Consider the following 20,344-nt stretch of genomic DNA (forward strand, 5'->3'; position numbering starts at 1 on the left):
CACGTGTATTCATTGGTCGACCAATTATGTTTTACTTTTATGTAAAGATAGAACATAATTATGAATACAACGGATATTTTTTTGTAAATGAGATTGTTAGAACAATGTGATAAGTAATCTAGGGTATTGCATACAACATACAACCTGAGTTTCACAATTCGAGAAGTTATATATTCCTAACAGATATATGACTAACGTGCTCTCGAAGTATGTATGATCACAAGGCATATTTACTAAGGTATGAACCTTAAAGAAGCATAACGAGAGATAGTCCCATCATGTGTGAGTGGGAGATATTGGATAAGGGTACACCCATGATAGGTTACCCCAAGCGACGTGTGTGAAATAAAACTGCCAAATGCAGTTTCTCTCTAACCGCTACATATAAAAGAAAAAGTTCTTTCTTTTAGTAACACACTGTCACTCTCAAAAAAAAAAAAAAAAAAAATACGCTCTCTCTGTCTAGAATTTGGAAAACCGAAATACGTTTCGTGGTTTTTCTTCCAGATTACCTGTGTTGCTTCAGAGATAAGGAAATGAGGTATTTATGTTGTGTTAATTCGTTGTAGTTTATTTATATACAAATGTGATTGCAATGGCGACTATGATCTTGGGATTATGTTAGGATATATGTTATTCTATTTTATTTCCAACACTTAATAACAATGAAGTCCCTGGAATTCAAACCTTTATTGTTACTGGTCACTAACATGAGCTAGGAAAAGAGAGAACACTTTGTTTTCACTATTGAGAAGGCTTCAGAATGTGCTCATTGACGGAACTCCAAAACCGAGCTATTGTATACAGGGCATATGACTTCACACCTGGAAAATCCGGATTTCAGAGCTAATGCCTCAAACTCCTTAAGTGTCCTCTCTCTTCCTTCTGGGTGCACAACATCATTAACAGATCTAGCTCGCACGCAATGTTTGATGAAACAGTAGTTTCAGGAATCTCAGGAACAATCAGTTCTGTAATGATTACTTTCCCAGAGTTTGGAAGAGCTTCACAGCATTTTTTGAGAATTTTCACGCAATCTTCATCACCGCAATTATGTAGAACCGACTGCAATTAAGTTTCATCTATATATGTATCAACAAATTAAAACAACTACACACTCGCGTATATATGAAAAATAAACTATTTACGCACTTACCTTCAAGAAAATGGCATCGCCTTTTGGAACTTTTTTGAACATATCTCCACCAACATGCTCAACACCTACATCCATCACCAAAACATCATATTATCATCTGATAAGCAAATAAATNAAACCGACACATCGTTTTTTATCCATCCTTATGAATGACATGTCGTTTTTTCCTGATTTACTTCCTTTTTAAAAAAAAAAATTCAAATCAGCGTGGTTGGTGCAACTTGAACCCCAGTCTCCATGGTTGAAGCCTAATACTATAACCCCTGGGCTAGTTTTGTTTTGGTGTTAACCATATTCACAACCCCATTATATTCCTATCCGGCCCAACCCATAACCCAAATAAAAAATGGGTCAAGTTGACCCGTGGACCCGACCCATATGACCGAACAGGTTAGTCAAACCCGGTAATGAGTCAAACCCAACCCGTAAAGTAAAACGGGTCAGTCAAACCTGGTCAACACCTAACCAGCAAAGTCAACAAGGTCAACAGGTCAACTCGGGTCAGGATCGACACGGTTTAGTGTGAAACGGGTTGACTCGACCCGTATTGTGTGTGAGCACGTGGCACGCGTGTGGGAGTGCATGGGGCTCCTGTCGACGCGTGGCTTTTGGGCGGCGCGTGGGGGCACATGGCTGCTCCTGCCGGCGCGTGGGGGTGCATGAAGTATTCTAATTTTTTTTTCTTTTGCTGTAAAGAATAAAAATGTATACTTGGTATATTGTTATGAGTCTAATTTTGTTATTGAACCATAAACACGTGTATTATTTATCAAATATAGTCAACCTTTATTCGATAAATAAATAGTTCTTTTTTTTGTATTTGTTACAGAAAAATGTTACGTTATAGACGTGCAATGGTTGCCAGAACACCCGCTCAAAGAGAAAGGGTTATGAACATGATTAGAACTCTACAAACTCACACATTGATGTTAAGAGACATAGAGGATGAGTTGGTGCAACTCGTAAATCATTTCATTCATGTGATGTCTGGATAGGGGGATTAAAGGAAGATGAGTCGAAATATCAAGTTCTAAGAAAGACTCTTGGTTACCCTAATCTCGTTGGTCTCCTTGATATGGTTTGGACCAAGCTGAAAGTTCATAACTTTAAAGATGACAATAAAAATTATAGACGTTTGGTCAACAACTATATCAAGGAGTACGTAGATTGGGGTGCAAAAAAGACAGCTACTGCATCTATAGGAGTCTCCACTCGTAAAGGACATCACAAGAAACTGGGAGTTCTCCTGCCTAGGGTTAATTACAAGTTAGATNGGCGCCTCAGGGTTCTCGGTGGGCAGCCTACTTGCAATGTCGGAACGTGAGAGGAAAACGCCGTCACCGGAGCCGGAGATTATGCCTATGAGGTTGAGCTCGATGGCTGACTTCATGACCATGGGAAGAACCGCGGCGTTTGCTAACCTAATGGCTAGCTTGCCCACTTCTTGTTCTTGCGACATGGCTTTTACAAGTTTGAAGATAATTGAAATCTCTGCACTTAATTATTTTTTCCACTTCGCATCGTAAATTAACATCTATCTAAATCGATATTTATATTACATTAATGCTAACAAACCAAATAACACGTCGTTGAATTTATTATTTCTATTTTGAAATCTTTTTCAGTCTGAACTTAATGCATTGAAGACTGACGAGACACATCAATACACAGTGCGTCACGTAATTTAATTATTCAAACTTTCCGAGAGTAAAATGGCTTCTTCCCACCCAAATAATGGTTCACTGTTTTCCGCTTGTATATTTTTAAAATTTTATTTTATACTTAAATTTATATTCTATTTTCAATTCTAGTGTCGTTGTGACCTTACACTATCACCATTCTTTTCCTTGATTATTACTCACTAAAATTCATCAAATCCTACTCCTATCAATCCAATTAATCACTAACAATCGAGCGATTAGAGTTTGATAACCGTCATTCTCAAGTTAAATTTTGATAAATTTTTACTATCAAAATCGAACCTTCTATCACTAAAAAACTCATCAACCCTCCTCTCTCATTTAAAAGTCTCAATAACTTAGATTGAATTTACTTTCTATTTGTGATCGAAACATAAATTTAAGTAATAAAATAATATTTTAAAATGTTCCAATAGGAAATAGGGAGCTAAGAAACAGGAAATTTGAAAAGTAATAAGGCAAGTCTCCACGTCATCAAGTTCAATGCAGACTTTGTCATGTCAAAGATGTTTGGGCTTCAACCAAACATCTTTGACATGTTCACAAGATTTAGAAAATTTTAAAATAAAGCACATATCAAATGTCTTTTCCATAAGTAATAATTTAAATTTTACATCAATCTTTAAATAAAAAACGATTATATTTACTGTATAATATCAATTAAATTTTACATAATACAAAGAAAAACAAGTCATTCAAAGAGTCTCCCCTCAGAATGAACATTTTCTACTGATAATGTCAGAGGAGAGAAAAATTGAAACATGAGAGAATATTTTCTACAAGTGATGTACCAGATAATAATGTAAATCATGTCGGCTTCGTTTGGTTCAAGATTAGAAATACTACTCTTAGTATTCCCAAAAAAGTTAAACAGTAAAATACCCAAAAACTCTCGGCTGCGTTTGTTTCAGTTTTGGAAATACTACTTTTAGTATTCCCAAAAAAGTTAAACAGTAAAATACCCAAAAACTCAGATTTTTTAGAATACTACTCCCAATATTATTCAACTTTTTTTAAACCCCTTAAATTTGATAATTTAATTAAATACCCCTAAATATTTTTTTTAAAATTACAAAAACACCCCAATAATCCACATTTACCAGATTCCAGCCACCACCACCGGAAAATGGCCGGAATCTGGTAGGATGGCGCACTACCAGTTGAATCTGGCTAGTAGTGCGTCGATCTAGCCTTTTCCGACCAGATCTACGGTGGATCTGGCCGGAAAAGGCCAGATCTAAGTCCAAAGATCTGGCTGTTGACGGCCAGATCTTTGGCCGTAACAGTCGGTCACGATGGCCAACAAACGGTCGTCTTTGACCATCAACGACGACCGTTTGTTGGCCGTCGTTGAGAGCAAATACGGCCAGATCTGACAGTTGACGGCCAGATCTGGCCGTAGATCTGGCCTTTGTCGGCCAGATCTACCATGGATCTAGCCGAAAAAGGCCATATCGGCGCATGACCGGCAAGATCCAGCTGGTCATGCGCCCATAAGGTGACTTCGGCCACCTCCGGTGGTGGTGGTGGCCGACTGGGGGTGTTTGAGGGTGGGTTAGGGGTATTTTTGTTAACTTTTAATGTTTTATTATAGGGGGTATTTTGTAAAAAAATAAATATATAGGGTATTTTATTAATTTATAAATCCTACATCGTAATACCCGCCCAATTCAACTTTTTTTTAACTTTTTTCAAAAAACTTTTCCCAAAACCCTCAAATTTTGAACCAAACGACCTCATTTTTGGGAATACTATTTTCAATATTATTTAATTTTTTTAAACCCTCTAAATTTGTTAATTTAATTAATACCCCTAAATATTTTTTTAAAATTATAAAAATACCCCAACAATCCACATTTACCAGATTCGGCCACCACCGCCGAAAATGCCGGAATTGGTAGGATGGCGCACTACCGACTGAATCCGGCCGGTAGTGCACCGATCTAGCCTTTTCCGGCCAGATCCAGGTGGATTAGCGGAAAAGGCCAGATCTAAGGCCAAAGATCTGGCCGTTGACGGCTAGATCTTTGGCATACAGTTGGTCACGACGGCCAACAAACGGTCATCGTGACCATCAACGACGACTGTTGTTGGCCATCGTGAGAGCAAATACGGCCAGATCTGGCTGTTGACGGCCAGATCTGGCTGTTGACGGCCAGATCTGGTGTTGACGCAGATTGCCGTAGATCTGGCCTTTGTCGGCCAGATCCCCATGGATCTGGCCGGAAAAGGCCATATCGACGCATGACCGCAAGATCCAGCCGGTCATGGCGCATAAGGTGACTCGGCCCACTCCGGTGGTGGTGGCCGACTAGAGGTGTTTGAGGGTGGGTTAGGGGTATTTTTGTAACTTTTAATGTTTTATTATAGGGGGTATTTTGTAAAAAAAAACATATAGGGTATTTTATTAATTATAATCCTACATCGTAATACCCACCCAATTCAACTTTTTTTAACTTTTTTAAAAAACTTTTCCCAAAACCCCAAATTTTGAACCAAACGGAGCCGTCGTATTCTCCTCCCACACTTAACTTCTAAACTATATTATTTTTAAAAATTTAAAATAGTCCAATTAACTTTTTTCTACTTGAGAATTATTATGTAATATCCTCTCCGGACTCTTAACTCTTCTGAAAGGAAATAATGCACTAACAAAATATTTCCTACTTGAATCAATAGCAAACCTTGAGTAATATGCCTGAAAACAACAATCAATCCACAAGAGACACAACAATTTTACGTGAAAAACCTGTTCAATGTGAAGAGATTAAAAATAATCATAGGATCGAATGATCACTTAAATCCTATAATAAAAGAGTGTTTACAGCAACTACAAATCACCAATATATTCACTACAAGAAAATTGACATTTTGCAACCAATTTTTTAGCAACTAACCAGAATTAGTTGCAAAAAGGCTACAGTACCAACTAAATTGACATTAGTCGAGCAAGAGAATTAAAATTTTGGGGCCCACATGTTCCAACATTGGCATCTAAGTTATTTTTTTGCGACTATTTGTGAGTCACATAACCGGTTGCTTTAGTGACTAATAAATTTAGTTGCAATTTTTCGGGGTGATTTTTCCCTCCAAAATTTGATAATTTGCATCTAAAATATGGCTTTTTGCATCTACTTTTTTGTTAAAAAACAATTTTTGCAATACTAATTTAGTTGCTAAATTAGTTGCGAATAATTAGGGATTATTAGTAACTATTATGATAGTATAGAAAAATGAAATTACCAAAATATCCATATTTGGACAGTAATTACAAGGGCCCCAAAGTATATACAGCAACTAAATTTGATTTAGTTGCTAATTTAACTTAAAAAATTCATATCCCCAAAATTATTTGTTCATCGGACCTCAATTATGGCAACTAACAATAATTCTTTACTGACTAAATCTTAGTTGCAAATCGACTTATTTCCATAATAGAATTATATTCAAAATATCCATATTTGGACAGTAATTACAAGGCCCAAAGTATATACAGCAGGTTGATTTTGTCTCATTTTTTTTGTTTAGGGGTCAAATGATATTATTTAGGGTCTACCTTGTCACTTTTCATTCATGTAGGATGTTTACATATACCCAATTATCCAAAAGCCCCAAACTAATTTTACCCTAAACCATAATTGATCACTCCGTCCGCATCTTCTTCTCCATTTTTTCCCTAAAATCTGGACTTCTCCCGTTGTCCTTGTCAGTTCAACTGTCGTCATCGAACCTCATCTGTTCTCAATCTTTTCACGGCCGGTTCTGACTCTAAACCGCTTACAACAATGTTCTTTATTAAACGACGATGTCAGAAGTGTTCGTTTTTCTTAACATTGCAGTTCAGTGCACTCTAAAATCTTCTTCCAATGCAAATACGAAGTCTTGATTAATAGGAGGAAAAACTTGTTATCAAAGAAACACAATCACAATCAGAAATGTGGATCAATCGCAACTGCTCCACCGCCTAGATCCGCCACTAACTCTTCTTCGATCCAGTTGATGCTCATCCTCTTTGGTTAAATCCAATCTCTTCTCTCCCAACCTTTGCTCGACTCTATATCTCGGAGCTCCGAAATTTTGTTCCCTTCGAGACACTCGATCTATCTAACATCTCATTTATCTTCCCTCAAGCATGAACTTATTGATTAATTAACGGGACTGTGTGATTTCGTTAACTTGAACACCAAGCTCGTCGATGTCGACGCGGCCATCGTACGGATGCAGGCCCCATTGTTGGAGTTGAGGGAGGAACGAGGGTTTTAGAGTCACTATTGAAGGTTCATTTGGCGTTGCAGAGTGGTTTAAGAAAGATGGAGGCTGCTGCGGCTAGGGAGGCTTTTGAACTGTTGCTTGACAACATTCATGTTGTTTCTAAGGTAATTCAACTGCGTTTTAGAGTGATATATTATCGTTGAATTAAACTTAATTATTGATTGCGTTGATATGGTTGTGGATTATAGCTAATTTCAGTTTTGGGTGTTGTACTTGTTGGGGACTAGTGTATAAAGATGAAAGAAGCATGGATCTAGAAGTTACAGAATTTGGGATTGTGGAATAGATCTATGTTCACTTGAGTTCAATTTGATTGATAGCATTAGCTTATAATGCCAATTTTATTGATTAATCAAGGTTTTCATGTGAGTTTCATGAATTGCGTGAGATGGGGATGCTGTTAATTACAGTATTTTTATTTTGCATTGACTCACCATGTGCTTGAGGAAATGAGTCAAAGAATGAGTTAAAAGTGGAAACATGAGTACTTATTTAAGTGGCCGTGCCGGGTTAGTTTGATGTTCTAACAAATTTTAATGCTGAATTTTAATTATTGGGGTTCAAAATTAAGTGTTATGCTTCTAGCCCGAGATCTGGACATTATCAAACTGTAAAGAAACAAGAAATCCCAAAATGTGGATCTTCCACCTGTACTACCTAAGAGAAAGAAGAAGCCTTTCCATTCCAATAGAGAAGATGACGCAGGCTGCGTAACGGATTATCAATGAGAGTTTTCAGTTAAACAATTCACAGTTCCTAAAGTTAGGAAAGTTGAGTCTGTGGCTCTACCCTAAAATTCTGTATTAATGATAGGTTCATTAGCTCCTGGAAGCAAATTTAACTTCCAAAAATATATTAAACGATCATTAGAGGATGACTTCAAGATAGTGGTGGGAGTAAGGTAATACTCTTTTTATTTAATGTGTTTCTTATCATGCTATGTTCTGCAGTTTTCTTGTACCACTCTTGCCTAATCAATTACATATAGTCTATGTTCTGTCCTGACATTTTTTTTTCCCTTTTTTTTTTGTTATTGGCAGTCCTGTCTTGTGGGAATCATTTGTGCTTTTCTTGCTTGTAAACGTAATGGTGAGTTATCTTCTCCTCGATAATGCCTTTTGAACTAAATGATTCTGCACTTTAAATTGAACTAGAAGTTGATATAGTCATTAACATATTTATTTTTCCTTTTCAGGATGGCAAGTTATTGGGCATCCTTAATCCCTGTGATTGTAGAAATTTATTCTCTGCAACCTATCATCTTGACTTACTGGAAGAGTTGAAATTCTGAATACTATTAATTGGTTGCAGATAATCTTAGCTATTGGAATGGAGCTTCAACCATTTTGACACAGATGGCTCTTGAAATTACCGAAAGACATGCGGTGGTGCAAGGGATGCCACTTGTACAGGGCTCGACAAATACTTTTGGTTTGGTCGGCCTCATTTAGTGCTTCATCTCATTCACTTCGCTTTGTTTCAGGTACTGAATGACCTCCTCTTTGCAGATAGAAGAATTTAATAAATATGTTAGAGTGAAATTGGAGTAAAGTAAGATCAAACAAGTGAACTAAATTACTTGTTGTAGACTTTTGCATGTTGTGTCTAGATTATGATAAACGGAAGCTTCATTTTATAACTTAAAGAACATTCAAAGGGGTTGTCTTTTGCTCTTCATCCCATCTGTTTCTTGTAAGAGATCCATAAAGTGAAATAATTGGTTTGGATACCCTTACTATTAAATGCACCATTCAATTGATGCAGCCTTAGTGCTACATTTCATCTTCGAGATGTAGCTTTTTGCTTAGTTAACTTTGAAGTAAGTCTGGTATAAGTTAGCTATATCTAATACCTTTAATTTCTTCTAAAATTAAATATTGTTCCGAGCTGAGAACTACACATATACATTTATTAAGTGCTTTTGGGCAAGTAAAAATTGTTAAGTGCTTGGGCAAGTAAAAATAATAGAAGGCTTTAATTAGTAGGTGAATTTGATGAATCATCAGTTACAACAATTCTTAATTTTTATAATTTTCTTATAAAAGTGAAGAAACAAAGTTTGGTTATGAATATATAATTAATTTTTAATATCTATAAGATTGTGAGTGAAGGCATGCTCAACGAAAAAATAATAAAGTTGTAAAGCGCTTTTCCTGCCGTTCTAAAGTCTGACTCATTCATTTAAGACTTTATAATGTCTAAATCATGGTGTTACTTGTTAACTCCTTGTAATTCTTACCTAATCTCTTTAATTAATTAGCCAGTTGCATATTCTTTTTCTTTTTTATTGCTTGCCTCATAGCCATCTTTGTCTCCATTGACTTCTACGGAGAGTTGACGTTTTTTATATGTATTTAATTAGGTACCAAAGAGGACCTCCTACATTAATAATTTAGAGTGTGGTATTTCTTTTCATATAAAAAAATGACATATTCTGATAAATTATAAAATTAAAACCTAATATTTTTTGTTGTAAAAGGTTTTTGAGGATCTTAAGTTGACTTGAACACCGAGGCTAAGAAGACTACGGGCACCACAGCTACTACAACCATAAACAAAAGGTGTAAGTTACGTAAATTGATATTTAATTAATTTATTGATCGTTAGACCCATTTACATTTCACTAGTACTATATTCTTGCATGGATGAATGTGGTTTAATTGGGTTGAGTATTGTCTTTGTGATAGAACATATTTATGATACTGAATTTATGTTTGTTTGTGAACTAGAAGGTCACAATGGATAGAAGATTAAACAGTTGGAGGACCAGCTAACTTATTTGATCAACAAAAAGAGAAAATAAAAGCCTTGAACACCAACAATTGGTCTGTTAGAGATGATGAAGCAGCTAACATAGCCCTTGAACTAGAGAATCTGATAAAGCTCCAACTCGACAGCACTTGCCTTCTCAAACTGACGAAGAACTCGTCCTCATCAACTACAGCTATTTCAAATACCGGAACTGGTGACACTTGACGTGCTAAGGTATTGATGGTATTTTTGTGTTGTATGGACAATAGATATTTTGACAGGGGGTAGAACATCTTTTTAGGATTGTTTGATATATGGTGTAGATGGTGTACATGGGGTGGGCATTTTTTTGTTAGTTATGCACAGATAGATAGGTAGAAAAAGGAAAATGTGGGTGCATGTTGTTCTTTTGGGTTTGCACATGTGATAGTGCATTTGGATTTTTATTGCTCATCATGCATAAAATCCATGTATTGACTACATATATATGTATGAAAAATGATTTTGATTTAGTGATCAAATTTAATATTGTGTCCATTATTTATTCATGTTGAATGTATAATGTAGGTCAATACGAAATGCTCTAAAAAAAAAAAACATTCTGCAACTAATATTTTAGTAGCAAAAAGTCATTTAGCATAGTTGCATTTCGCTGGAGGTCAATATGAAATGCTCTAAAAAAACACATTCTGCAACAATGTTTTAGTAGCAAAAGTAATTAGTATAATTGTTTCTATATTCAGCATCTAAAAAATAGTCGCGATAACATTTCGGATTTCACAAATTCAGCGTCTAAAATGATTACAATTAACCACTAAATTTTTGTCACTAAAAGATAAATTCGGCCACTAATAAAATAGTCACAAAAACCTATTGGATTCCACATTCAGCGTCTAAAATGACTATAATTAACTACTAAATTTTGGTCACCAAAAGATACATTAGGCCACTAATAAAATAGTTGCGAAAACCATTTGGATTCTACATTCAGTGTCTAAAAGAGTTACAAGTAGCCACTAAATTTTGGTCACAAAAAGATAAATTCTTCGACTAATAAAATAGTTGCAAAACCTTTGACGAAATTACCCTTACACCTTTGGCGAATAATTTGCGTGGGATTCGCGACAAATTATTAGACACTAAAACAGACATTTTGCAACTAATTGATTAGTCGCTATATAATTTTACCATATTACTCTTCAACTTTTAGCGTCTAAGTTGGGGGACTATTTTGAACAACATTTGCCGACTATTTTGATAGTCGCAAAAAAAAAACTTTTTGCATCTAAACCACAATATAGACGCGCTATGAATCTGCGACCAGCCTACTGCAACTAAGGGGGCGACTACCGAATTTAGACGCTAAAAATGTTTAGCGTCTAAATGTGACTTTCTGCGTCTAATTTTGCTAGACGCAGAAAGTCAGTTTTCTTGTAGTGATTCCACACTAAATTTAGAGTTTTATCACAATTCTAACAAAGTAAAATACATAAAAGAGTTACGAAAAGATAGGAGTAAAATCACCAACAAAACACCTGAAATATAGGTTGTACAACTCCAAACTCAGCCGTTAAAATTGAAAACGAACCATCTAGATTGAAAAGCCGAACGTCCTCTGCATTCTAACCAAAAATCAGATTGATCAGACTAGAGATGACCTTCCGATTGTTAGGTTGAATAAGGACAGATGAACTGAAAATTGTGCAACTCAACTCTTTGATTTGACTGTTTTTCTAGAGGCAAAAGTCCATAAAAAAGATGGCTATCACGAAACTAACTGTTGGATATGAAGATCCTGCCGTCAACAATAGCGCTCTAAAATTTGAGCAAAAACAGAGCAAGATTCACCGTTGGATCGCGTCGAAATAACCTGGTGTGACTGTCTCTCTCTCACTTCTATAGATTTTTGTTGTTGTGAACGATACCCACATTTTTCCACTATTCACCCATTCGGGAAAAAAAAAAAAAAAAGGAACAAAGTTGCTACCTTTTTTTTTTTTTTCTTTCTTTCTTTCTTTTATTTTTGGCATTTAGGATTTTGGGTCATCCTTCACATGAGGGAAAACCAAGCCCAACAAATCTCCCTCTTTCCCGACTATGTGGGGAGATAGACCATACCAGCAATAACTCGACATATTTGAAGCTTCTCCCTTGCTAAAGCCTCTATCAACATATTAAACCATTGTCATCACTCATCTGTATGGATCTTCTCAAGTTCAAATAGGTCATTGTGAAGAGTATCCCTTATCCAATGATACCTTACATGAATATGTTTAGATCTTTAATGAAATGTAGAATTCTTAACAAGATGAATAGCACTTTGGTTGTCACAAGACAAAACATACCTTTGTTGTTTAAAACCAAGCTCTCTCATGAACTTCTTCATCCATAACAACTACTTGTGAGATTCTGTTATATCAATAAATTCTACTTCTGTCATAGAAAGTGCAACACACTTTTGCAATCTCGATAGCCAAGAAATAGCTCCACCAGCAAAAGTAATTAGATTACCAAAAGTAGACTTCCTTGAAACCATGTCTCCAGCCATGCTAGCATCTATAGACCCAACCAAAATTGGCTTATCACTTCCAAAACAAAGTTTTAACTTGAAAGTGCCTTGTAGATACCCATAATCCACTTCACTACATCCTAATGCTCTTTCCCCAGATTTGACAAAAATCTGTTAATGGCCCTAACTGCATAAGCTATATCTGGTCTCATACACACCATTGCATACATTAAGCTTCCTATAGCTGAAGCATAAGGGACTCTTTCTATTTCCTCCTTTTGAATATCTGTAGATGGACCTTGCTTTGTACTTAGCTTGAAATGAGTAGCTGGAGGAGAACTCACCGCTTTGGCCTTATCCATGTTGAACCTTTCAAGCACTTTTTCCATATACTACTCCTGTGACATATACAATTTCTTCTCTTTTCTGTCTCGACAAATTCGAATGCCAAGAATTTCCTTTGCTGACCCTAAATCCTTCACAGCAAATGACTTACTCAATTGCTTCTTCGAATCATCAATCCTAGAAAAATTCTTGCCAACTATCAACATGTCATCAAATTTGAGCAATAAAATAATAAAATCATCATCAAAGAATTTCTACACAAATACACAATGATCTAAAGTAGTCTTCTTGTAACCATGCTCCCCCATAATTGACTCAAACTTCTTATACCATTGTCTGAGTGCTTGCTTAAAACCATAGAGGCTTTTCTTTAAACGATAGACGTAATCTTCTTTTCATTTAACTTGGAGATAATTTAGTTGTTCCATGTAAATCTCTTCATCCAAATCACCATGAAGGAATGCAGTTTTCACATCCATATGCTCAACCTCTAAGTCTAGGCTAGTCGCTAAGCCTAAAACCACACATATAGAAGATAATTTCATAACAGGAGAGAAAATCTCATCAAAGTTAACACCTTTTCTCTGACTGAATCCCTTGATAACTAATCTAGCTTTGTACCGTGGCTGTGAAGTATGTTCTTCTTGCTTCACCTTGTAGACCCACTTGTTTTTCAAAGCTCTCTTACCCTTAGGCAACTTTGCCAACTCAATGGTGTGATTGTCATGCAATGACTGCATCTCATCTTCCATAGCATCAACCTAATTTGCCTTGTTTTCATCTTCCATTGCTTATGCATAACATTGAGGCTTTCCCTCGTTAGTCAATAATACATACTTATTTGTAGAATACCGTGTGGAAGGACATCGATCTCTAATGGTGATGGCAATGGGCCAGGTCGGGCCGAGACCGAGTACTCCTTGGTCCGAGGCGAAGCCCAACCCCATGAGAAAGGCCCAAGCCCGACCTAGGCCCATCAAGGAGATGATAGGTAAAGCCTAAGCCTAACCCGATGGACTTTTTGTAATTTCAGTCCCGGCCGAAGCCTGCCCATTTTTATAATGTGAATTTTTAAATATTCATAAATTTCAATTTTGTTTTATAATTTTAATTCTAGAAACAGTTTTTAAATATTAATTTATTTTTGAATACTCACCAAATATATAAATAACATTCCATGAAGTGCATCCATCCATCCACGTAATTTTTAGAGTATAACATAACTATAAGAGCAACAATCAAATTAAGACAGTAAAATCTGAACAAATACAATAACAGTAAACTCTATCACAAATTTCTAAGCTATTGTCTCCTTAAGTTTTGCAAACTCCAGTCAGCTAAGTCCACCTCTCTACAATTATAAAATACATAAGAAGCATGCAACACATCAAAGACTAAATATTTAACCAATTGCATACCTATTCTTCGTCATCATAATTCTTCTTCTTCCTCATCAGTGTCATCAAAAATGTCGAGCATGATTGTTGACCTAATAAGAATGCAAAATATACATTAAAGACAATAAGACAACTATGTTGAAGAAATAAAATTCTGATATAATCACCTTTTATATCTGCTCATAACCAATTCTAAGCACACAACAATGCCTCTAATGTATCTGAATAAAGTCTGTTGTGATGTGGGCTTACTACCTTCCTACCAATGCTAAATATAGACTCATAAGCGACTATGGAGATAGGAATAGCAAGGATGTCTCGAGCAACAGTGGAGAGGATTGGATATTTAGGCCATTTGCCTTCCACCAAACCAATATATCAAAGTTAGGAGTCCTAGGCAAAAGTTTCTCATCTAAGGAACAATCTAGTTCTGACTTTCCTTCGATAACATTTGATTCTTGTTCAATATACATCTCAAAGTCACTAACGGACACGTCCTCCTCACCATAAAGAATATCATTTTGAAAAGAAGGTGCATTGGAAGGAGGTTGACTACTTCCTAGCTTAGATTGGTACTGAATAAATAAATCTGATAAAAATCCTTGAATTCTCATAATATGATCTTTACCATCAACTCCATAGATCCGAGGAAAAAAATAACCTAACGATTTCATTTTGTATCTAGGATCTAAAACAATTGCTACCTCCAAGACACCATGAATCACATCCCAATACTTGCTAAATTTTTCATGCATTTTTGTTGTCTTATTCCTTATCAAATCATTCCCACATCTGAGCCAGCTAGATAATACAATTCTAATTTCACAAAATTTTGGGAAATAAATATTAGACATTGGATATTTTGTTCTGGATAACAAGTTTATAGCAACATAAAATATTTTCAACTTTGAACAAACTTGTTTTACCAACTCTCATTCCTCCTCAGATGGCAAACATCTATATTGTGGCTCACGAAGCTTAAAACAAAAAAAACACATCTTTGTAAATGAAAGCAATTTCAAGCATTAAATAAGTTGAGTTCCATCGAGTTTTACAGTCAATAGTCAACTTCTTTGTACTTTCAATGTCTTCTTAACGTGACGCTTCAACAAATTTTCACTCTCTTTTGGGCAATGCTGGCCAATAAGTAGCACTCTCACAGATTCTTGCAATTGCTTGTCCAATCACCAATAATCCATCTTGAACAATTAGATTCAGAATATGCGCACAATAACACACATGAAACAATGAACCACGTAACATAAGTGAGGCACTTGGAAGTTCCTTTAAGATATCTTCAACAACTGCATCATTGGTGGAGCATTTATCAAGCGTCAATGTCGACAACTTTCTATCAATATTCCACTCATAAAAGCAGTCCATCAATGTCGCAACAAGCACATCTCTAGTATGTGGGGAAGGCACATATACAAATCTGCAACATTAATTATAAATAAAAAATTATATTAATATAGCTACAAAATCGTATTAAAAAATAAGAATAATAAAACCTTAAAAGATAATACCTTATGAGTCGACTTTATTAGACCCAGTTGTTGTCGATGAAGTGTGTTGTGACCGTCATATATCCTTTGTTTTGAAAGTTGGCAATCTACAAATCCGAAGTGATAGCAATCCTACTCTGGTTTTTGTTTAACAATTTCATTGTCTTCTCTTTTTCTACATCATAAATCCTGAATATGTCTTTCTTAATAGTGTTTCTGCTTATAGCCTTAAACAGTGGTTGCATGTCATTAAAAAATCTCCTAAATCTGTAATGATCAACCATGCTCAAAGGATACTCATGTAAAACAATCATCATTGCAAGATCCTTCCTCACTGACTCTTGATCAAAATGATGTGAGGTTAAGACCATTTGTGACTTTGAACTTGAATCCTCTCTCGGAGTCATCGACAAAAACCTTCTGTGATACATCTCCGTACTTTCACCTTGGACAGATTTTATAATGTGAATGCAAGTGTCTTGTCCCATTTTTAGACCAACCAGCAACTTGTTTACAACAATAGTTACACTCTGCCTTTTCCTTGCCATGAACTTTAACTTTCTTGAAATGTTGCCATACAATTGGTTTTGTCCTTACAGTATTGTTGCTAAATAAATAGCATTAGGGGGGCCATCTTCTTCATGTGTTTCTTCCTCAGTATCTGTAATTAGAGATTGAATTTGGTTACTTTTAGTCGGATCCAGAGTCGACAATTTTTTCGATGAGTTACAAGGTAGATTCTTCTCCTCGTGGACCTCGTCTAAACTTTTTCGTTTACCAAGTAAAGAATTTTGAATTGACATGTTGAAACCTAAAAGAATGAACAAAAAGTATGAGTATCAATAAACAATTCATACTAACCATCAAAAATCAAACATATCGATAAAAAATCAATGCTATCAAAAAGAAACTAAATATAGGGGATAATATGTCCAAGAACTTTACCATATAATAATAGAAGGAAAAAAAGAACAAATTAAATTTTAATCTTTAAATTACAATTTATGTTGTCAAAGTTTGAACTTAACTATTAACGGATATCAACCTAGGAGGGAAAAATTAAAAACCCATATAATTTTTCATTTAAAAGAAACCCAAAACAGCTCAAAGTTTGATCTTGAAGACACATAAACAATTAAAGAGAACAAATATTTTTTAATTGAAATATAGAAATTTATGACCTACCTCTACTTTAATGGAGCCTTTTGATAAATTTCCTCTTCCGGAAAAACCCTTATTCTCTCTCAAAACAACTCTCTTTCCATTAAAATCACTGTTCAAAGATGAAGAAAACTAAAACAAGATAAGCCACTTAATTGTAAACAATTGACAGACAACAACTGCATACAATGCACACTGTGAAAGAGGAAAAATATGACATTAACAATCTTAGCATTCAAATAAAGTAAAACCAATATGCACTATACAAGTTGACGATAGCTTATAAGTACTTCTGAATTAAGTAGTCTTGTGTTAAAAAAACTACATTTGCTCAATTAAAGGTGAGTTTAAACCTAATAAGGCAAGCCAAACTCAATATATCAAAAATTAAGCTTCCAATAAGAATATTAGTAAAGTTACAAACAAACTCATAAAACCTCAACTGCTAAAGCAGAGCATCACGCATCTGGTGCAAAAAATTGGTCGCAATCAAGCTAAAGTAGAGCATCATGCATTTGGTGCAAAAAATTTTAAAAGACAATAGTGTTCGATAAAACAATCAATTGACAAAAGCCCAAATTATACAAACTTAATGAAAGTGCTTCTATGAATAATGTGACATTGATTATGTGTTGATTATAGTATTTGGCAAATGATACAACAACATGAAAGTGCTTAAAATAATTTACAATAGCCAATCAATTTAACTAAGAAAACTTGGAAAACAATTAACAAGAATTTGAGGTAACATATGGATTGTGTTCATTGTGTTGACTCTAAACCCACATTGATATTGGGAGAATAGCTGCAATTTTTAACACAGCCAAATATCAAGGAAAACTGAATTGTTTTGTTTGGGGGCTTTTAGAAGTAATTGAAAATATAATTGCCCAGTAAAAATCAACAAAAGCCAACTCACATGTGGCTAGTAAACAAATTATCTTCATTAAATATGGAGTTTATTACATAATCTAAACACCAAATTGCTCAGCAATTGGTATCAACACATAAAACAACACTCCAAGGAAAAGTCCAAGAGAAAGAAGAAAAAAATGGGGGAAAATAAGGGAGCACAAACCAAAGATAAAGATGGAAAAGTGACGACGAGATGGAATCAATGACAGCGAGATGGAATCGGTGATGGCGAGACAAACTAAAGATAGAGATGTAACAATGGGAGATGAAAATATTGGAATAGGTAAGTGGTGGTGGAATGGAATGAGATTAGGGTTAGGGTTAGGGAAAAATGGGTATATATATGCAGCATAATCTTGTAATTAGATATATAGTATAAGGGTAATTTAGTAATATTAATTGTATAATTATCGGGTCAGGTCGGGTTTGAAGACATACCCATGCTCGGCCCATACCCAAGGGCAGGCCTTAAAATCAATCCCAAGCCCAAGCCCAAGCCCAAGCCCAAGCCTATTAACATCAAGTAAAGCCCGACCTTTTCGAGACGGGCCAGGCTGGGTACCTGAAAATACTGGGTCCATTGCCATATCTAATCTCTAATAAACCTCCTAAATGGAATCTCTAGTTCTAGATGTTGATCAGTAGTCTAATAATTTGTCTCAACCTGCATAGGAGCATCTGCATCATTTAAATCCTATTGGTCATCTTGAACATCATGTTCAACATTTGTTGGCAAAACTGTGAAAGGTACTGGATCCAAGTCAATCAAACCATCACTATACTAGGGCACCACTTTCTCTAATTTCTCAACATCTTGTATAGTTTGATCTTCCATAAACACAACATCATGACTTCTTACAAGTTTCTTCTCAACTGGATCATACAACCTATAGCCAAATTCGTCTAAACCATAACCTGTAAAGATGCACTGTTGAGTCTTCATATCAAGCTTAGACCTCTTATCTCTAAGAATATGAACAAATGTTTTACATCCAAAAACACGTAAATGATCATTAGAAACATCTTTACCAGTCTAAACTCTCTCTGGTACATCAAACTGAAGAGGGACACAAGGTGTGAGATCAGGAACATGTACAGTTGTACTCAAAGCTTCACCCCAAAAGGATCCTGGCAATTACACCTGTGAAAGCAAGCATCTCACCCTTTCAACTAGTGTCTTGTACATCCTTTCAACCAACCCATTCAACTGTGGAGTTTTAGGTGGTGTCTTTTGATGTTGAATGCCCTATTGTCTACAATATTCATCAAATAGACCCAAATACTCTCCCTCATTATCTGTTCTAATGCACTTCAATTTCTTCCCAGTTTGTCTCTCAACCAAAGCCTAAAATTTTTTAAACACATCCAACACTTGATCTTTTGTTTTCATCGTATAAACCCATGACTTTCATGAATGATCATCTATGAAGATCACAAAGTAAGAAGCACTACTAAGTTTTTTAATCTTCATAGATCCACAAACATTGGAATGCACCAAATCAAGAATACCTTGTTTTCTTGAAGGAGAGGAAATCTTGAAGGAAACACTATTTTGTTTTCCTGCCTAGCAATAAGTACATCTTTTCAAATTTGCATTTTTCATTCCAGAGAGAAGATTCTTTTTAACCAATATTGTCAAGCCTTTTTCACTCATGTGGGCAAGTCTCTTATGCCACAAGCCTACTATAAAGTCATCCTCCATATCATTAATATTGTCTTTGCAAAGTCTTGTTTGTAATATGTATAAAGTAAAAAGCTTATTGCCTCGAGCCACAACCATGGTACCCCTAGTAAGCTTCCACTGACCATCACTAAAAGTATTATAATAACCCTCATCATCAAGTCTACCCATAGAAATCAGACTCAGACGAATGTCAGAAATGTGCTTCACATCTTTGGGGAGTAGACTATTATCATTATCCATTTCCAAACACACATCTCCAATACCAATAACCTTTGTCAAACCATCATTGCCCATCTTTACTATCCCAAAGTCGCTTGCAACATATGGAGTAAAAATATCTTTTCTAGATTTAGCATAAATAGAAGAACCACTATCAATTACCCAACTAGTCTCTTGGCTTGCAACATTTACAACATCATCATCATAGGGAATGAAGAAATCTTCTGAAGTAATAGTAGCTACTTGATCATTATGCTTGCCATCATCATTTTTCTCCTGCTTACTATTTTCAGGTTTGTTCTCCCTTTTTCCATTTATAGCAATATTTTTTTATATGCCTAGTTGACCACAGTAGTGACATTCAAGATTCTTGTACTTTGACCTTGATTTACTCCTTCTTTTACCTATACCATTTTGCCTTTGACCTTTACTCTTGCTTCTCCCCCTGTTTTTAATTACTAGGACCTCAGAATGTGATGATGAAGAACCTTGAGTTTTTCATCTAACCTCTTCATTTAAAACACCACCCTTGACATATTCCATGGTCACAATACCATTAGGAGCAGAATTTGTCAAGGATACACAAAAATTTTCCCAAGAGTCAGGCAAAGTAGTAAGCAACCAAAGTCCCTAAATATCCTCATCAAACTTTACACCACACTGGACAATTGATCAAAGCAACCTTGGAATTCATTCAAGTGATCCAAAATAAAACTCCCTTCCTTGTATC

General features: G+C 35.5%; 1 long non-coding RNA gene across 1 annotated transcript; it reads left to right on the forward strand.

Annotated features, from left to right (window-relative positions):
* The first annotated feature begins 8,336 nt into the window (after positions 1 to 8,336).
* On the forward strand, positions 8,337 to 9,900 carry LOC116109127. The gene is made up of 3 exons (XR_004124732.1): positions 8,337 to 8,360; positions 8,440 to 8,611; positions 9,858 to 9,900. It is a non-coding gene; the product is annotated as an uncharacterized LOC116109127 (long non-coding RNA).
* The last annotated feature ends 10,444 nt before the right edge of the window (positions 9,901 to 20,344 follow it).

Source organism: Pistacia vera, unplaced genomic scaffold (genome assembly GCF_008641045.1).
Source record: "Pistacia vera cultivar Batoury unplaced genomic scaffold, PisVer_v2 Contig572, whole genome shotgun sequence".
NCBI lineage: Eukaryota > Viridiplantae > Streptophyta > Magnoliopsida > Sapindales > Anacardiaceae > Pistacia > Pistacia vera.